This window comes from Pongo pygmaeus, chromosome 17 (assembly GCF_028885625.2).
Source record: "Pongo pygmaeus isolate AG05252 chromosome 17, NHGRI_mPonPyg2-v2.0_pri, whole genome shotgun sequence".
NCBI classification, from domain to species: domain Eukaryota; kingdom Metazoa; phylum Chordata; class Mammalia; order Primates; family Hominidae; genus Pongo; species Pongo pygmaeus.
In genome coordinates this window covers 76,901,510-76,906,878 of record NC_072390.2, presented here as the reverse complement: position 1 = coordinate 76,906,878, position 5,369 = coordinate 76,901,510, and the positions used below count along the sequence as shown (strand labels likewise).

At 45.3% G+C, this 5,369-nt stretch overlaps 1 pseudogene; it reads left to right on the top strand.

The window, feature by feature from the left end:
* The first annotated feature begins 1,064 nt into the window (after nt 1-1,064).
* Nucleotides 1,065-4,470, top strand: LOC129018794 (ribose-5-phosphate isomerase-like; annotated as a pseudogene).
* Nucleotides 4,471-5,369: the final 899 nt, after the last annotated feature.

Genomic DNA, 5,369 nt, shown 5'->3' with positions numbered 1-5,369 from the left:
AGGCTGAGGTGGGAGAATTGCTTGAACCCAGGAGGCAGAGGTTGCAGTGAGCTGAGATCGTGCCACTGCACTCCAGCCTGGGTGACAGAGCAAGACTCCGTAGGAAAAAAAAAAAAAAGAAAGAAAGAAAGAAAAGAAAAAAGAAATTTCTCCTATGACTGGACTTCAACCTTAAAGCTCCCCAGAATCAGCACATTGCAGAGACGGAAAGGTCAACAGTGATCTGATTCCCTTCTTTTATTATAAGGAACTATCATTATTTACAAGGTCAATCTAAGATAGTTCTTAGACAGATCACCTGTAATAACCTATAACCTGTGGCTCAAAAGTGAGGGGTCTGGAAATTTCCCTTAGTGATTTGGGCTACTAAGATCCAGAGGGTTGAGAGTTGAAGAGTTACCCTTATACTCCTTCTCTCCTTATTTTAATACTGCGTACTCCCCTGTACACCTAGACCCTTGTCATTGTATGAATGAATGAACAGATAACTGATTTTCAATAAGGAGATGGGAAAATTGCTGAAGGCCTTTGATGCCAGGAGTGTGGAGAAGGGGAAGCACTGAAGAGAGGTTTGTCCCAGTATATGCTCCTCCCACTAATTTGGCAGGGACGTGGGTTACGCCAGAGACTGGAGGAATAAGTGGACCAAACCTCTCTAACTCAAATCCTCCCTTCCTTGGGCTTCACTGTCAAATTTCCAAACCAACCATCTTTTCCAGAAAGGGTCCATAGACTGGGCATGGTGGCTCACACCTGTTATCCCAGCACTTTGGGAGGCCGAGGCAGGAGGATGTCTTGAGCCCAGGAGTTTGAGACCATCCTGGGCAACATAGGAAGACCCCATCTCTACAAAAAAATAAAAAAATTAGCCGAGTCTGGTGATGTGCACCTATAGTCCTGGCTACTCGGGAGGCTGAGATGGGAGGATCGCTTGAGCCAGGGAAGTCAAGGCTGCAGTGAGCCATAATTGTACCACTTCACTCCTGCCTGGGTGACAAAGTAAGACTCTGTCTCAAATAAATAAAAGAAAAAGGGTCCATAGGATTCACTGTTCCTTAGTCCTCATGGCTGTCCACGTGTGCATAGCTTCCGGCAAGGTCAACTGAACCGAAACAGAAGTCATTTCCTTAGGCTTGAAACAAATAAGGCATGAAAAACTAAAAGGTAAACAACTATTTTTTTGAGGGATGGGACTCTAGCAAAGTATCAGAATTAAGGCAGGCCTTTGAGGTTTTCTTTCTTTAAAATGATGCTTGATTGATCTCCAGCCCTTTCTCCTCAGTCTATACTTTGTGAACACAGTGTCCAATGCAGACAGCCTTGCTCACTTCATAGAAAAAAACCACAGCTCTTCTCACTGTGGCTCTAGCCTATGGAGTAATGATTCTCCCTATGTATGTTCTATCTGGGCCAATCCCAGAGAAGTTTAAGACACTGTTGTTCCAGGGGAAGAGCGATAAAATAGCTAGCATGGATGATTTATACCTAGAACTCATTAAATTTGTTTCCTCTTCTACATCTAAGCTAGCCACATATTTTTTGCCATGTTTTGCTGGCATTTTCCCATCCATCTGGACACATGCCAGAGATAACCCCTCTCATAAAGAACTTTGGAACTCTGACTTGAAATAGTGCAGACTTGCATCATTTTTAGCTGTTTTGGCAAAGTGGCTTGAAAAATGTGAGCACTTGAAGATTTCAAACTGTTGGCAATAATAGGATCTTCTGTTTCCAGGAACACTCTCAGGCTTTTAGGTCTTGTTGTTTTGCTTAAATTATACCAGGTACTAGCCATATTTATAAGAGTATTTCCTAACGTGGGGTCTAAGGATTCTTGGTAGTGTGTGTGTGTGTGTGCGTGTGTGTGTGTGTGTGTGTGTGTATGAGACAGAGGAAGATACAGAGACAAAAAGAGACAGAAAGATGGAGAGAAAGAGACAAAAAGAGACAGAGAGGCAGAGATAGAGTCCTCACTCTTGACTGCAGCTCCTGAAGGAATTCTTAGAAGCAACTGACACTATTGTCAGATCATCAAAAACTGGAGTGGGAGAATTAGGTGAAGGCTGAATGAAATGTCAGAGAAGGTTGTAAGGACGGAAAGCAGTCATTCACATTAAGAGGTGAAGGAATATTGCCATAGAATAAAGGGAAGGAAAGATAGAGGTCTTAGACAATCTGCGTGATGATCAAGAATTTCTGACAGCAAGAAATAGAAGAAAGTACACTTCTCAGAAAAGAGACCATTGGATTAGCATAGAAGGAACCTCCCAAGTTCTTCTGAAGGATGTGGCCCCTGCCCAGCCAATTGGAAGCGAACAGCCAAAAAGTTTCATTGTAGTAGAGGATGCACTATGATCTCAAGAAACAACTCGTAGCTTCTCTCTAACTTAGGGGAACGCAAGGAATCCCTGAGAAACCTAGAAGAGCTGATTAAGCTGAGTCACAGCAGGATGCAGTGGCTCATGCCTGTAATCCCAGCACTTTGGGAGGCCGAGTCAGGAGGATTACTTCAGTGGGAGTGTTTGAGTTCAGGCTGGGCAACATAGGGAGACCCCATCTCTATAAAAACAAAACAAAAACAAATATTGATTATAATCATGTATGTGCATGGTAGTGCATGCCTGTGATCCCAGCTACTCGGGAGGCTGAGGTGGGAGGATTGCTGGAGACCAGGAGGTCAAGGCTACTTTGAGCCAGGATTGTGCTAATGCACTCCAGCCTGAGCAACAGAGAGATACCTCGTTTCAAAGAGAAAAAAAGAAAAGGAAAAAGTTGAGTCACATTTATGACAGGCTGGAGGAATGAACAAAGAAAAGCTAAGAAAAGGGAAAAGATCCAGGGATGTCTGATGGAACCATTCACATAAGCCGATGGGTGCCGCCAGTGCTCACAAAGACAATACCTGCCTCATCTCAGATGAAAAAATATGGCGCACGAAGACATAAGTGTTTGTATTATTACATAACTAGTACATGAGTATCATTCTTGTCTTCCCATAGGGTTTGGAGGACTTCATAGTGGTAAGCATGTCACAAATAGACGAGAGTTAGTGAGCATCTCATGCATAACCCATCCAGCATCACAGGCCTTGTCCCCGCCTGCTTCCCTCCGCAGCCTCGAGAAACGTAAACAGCTCTCTCTCTGCTGCTCGCACCAATTGGTGCTCCTGGGGTAGCAGATGACTAGATAATGGAAATATTTTATAGATCCTTTGATTTCAAGAGTAGAAAAAGTAGATTTTTGAAGAGGAGAAATCACTTAGAGGAAGTGACCAGGGCTGATTGGCTTTTTATGGTGGTTCCTTTGCCCCCAAAACCTCTGCCCCTGGTGTCGGTTTATGAAAAATCACAACAGCAGGGATTGTTTGGGATAAGATGTGTCTTCTAGGAGCAGGATGTGGTGGGCTATTAGTCATTCATCATCAGCGTGGATCGGCTGGTGCAGACTGTTTCCTCTATGAGAGCTGATAGTGGTTGTACCGAGGCAACAGACGTTTGATTTGAAAGCAACTGAGAAACAATTGGGTGATTGTGGAGCATGGAGCATTTTGAAGGGATGAGAAGGGGTGGGATGCTTCAGTGGGAGCTAGAGAGCAGCTCCCCAACCCTGGAGACTAAGAATTGAGGGAGCAGGCCAAAAAGAACAGCCCGAGAAACTTCTCTAGGCCCTAATGTAATGGGATGACAAATCACAGAGCAGATGCCAGAGTGAGGCATCAGGAGGCAGTGCCCTGGGCCCTTCAGCACCCTCTACAGGCGGCTCCTGGTACTGCTCTGTGGTGGGCTGGGGATGCATCCTCCAGCGGAGGTGGGAACAGCTGGAACCTCCAGGGTTCCCATGTGCAGCTCTCAGGGCATACACAGTCCAGGACCTGCTGCAGTGCTGGCAGCACAAGCACCAGCTATGGGAACTCCAACAGCATCTGCCTGGCCCCCTCCATGATGTCCAAGGCCGAGGAGGCTAAGAACTGGTGGGACACGGGGTGGTGGAGAACCACGTGAGGAATAACCAAGTGCTGGAAACTGGAAGTGGTTCTACAAGTGTCCATGCTGTGCAGCGAGTAGCTGAAAGGTGAAGCAGGAGATTCTGACCTGGTCTGCATCCCCATTTCCTTCCAGTCCTGTCAGCTTCTTTCCTGTCATCAGAAAAGATTCAAAGAACTTTGGGGATCAGTGGCATAAGGGAATCCCAGTGGCCTTCATTCCAGTGAGCTAAGCTATGAGCCAGAAGTTTAGGGATGTGGTTGAATTCCAAATGGCTGTCAACAAGGCAGGTCCAGTGGTGACAGATAATGGGAATTTTATCTTGGACTGGAAGTTTGACCAGGTACATAAATGGGGTGAAGTGAACAGAGCTGCCAGAATGGTCCCACGTGTGGTGGACACAGGCCTGTTCATCCACATGGCTGAGAGAGTCTACTTCAGAATGCAGGATGGCTCAGTGGACAGGAGGGAACAGCCTTTCTGTTGACCTTGAAAGTAGCACAGTGTCTTCACCGTCGAACCACAGGTCACAGCCAAGGGGGATGTTTATTTCCAGGGGCCTTTGCCTTCATGTGTCTGTGCCAGGGTGGACAACTGGCAGGAGGGAGAAGGCAGGGCAGTTGAATCTGGTCTTCTGAAGTATTGTTATTAAATATCTTTTTTTTTTTTGAGACAGGGTCTTGCTCTGTCACCCAGGCTGGAGTGCAGTGGCGTGATCTTGGCTCACTGCAGCCTCCGTTTCCTGGGTTCAAGCAATTCTCGTGCCTCAGCCTTCTGAATAGCTGGGATTACAGGTGCCCACCACCATTCCCAGCTAATTTTTGTGTTTTTAGTAGACACACGGTTTTGCCGTGTTGTCCAGGCTGGTCTTGAACTCCTGACCCAAAGTGATCTGCCCGCCTTGGCCTTCCAAAGTGCTGGGATTAAAGGTGTGAGCCACTGTGCCCGTCCTGTTATTAAATATCTTTTAAAAGAGAGAAATATAAACATATATTTTTACTATTAAAGTATTCAGGGTTTTTTAGTAAAGATAAAAAAAGAGAAGTCATAGTGAGGTCTGAGGATAGGTTTCCTGAGTTGTGTGCTTGGACTAGTAGTGGGAGTTAGGGTAAAAGAGTTCACTGTAGGAAATCAGAATTTAGTGTTTCTTTGCTGCAGGACTCCTCTGAGACTTTAATATGCTAATGAGCATCATGCATATCCAAAAAAGACTGCAATATAAAGTGTGTAACAAGTTTATTTTAGCAAATATTTGAAGGGCATCTCAGGGGATTAGTGGTCAACAGGATACATTTTGGGGGAATAAATTTCTTGTTTATTTGAAATGTCAACATCTAAAATCTTGGGCAGTATTTCCACCTCTGAACTTCAGGTGAAAAGAAGGTG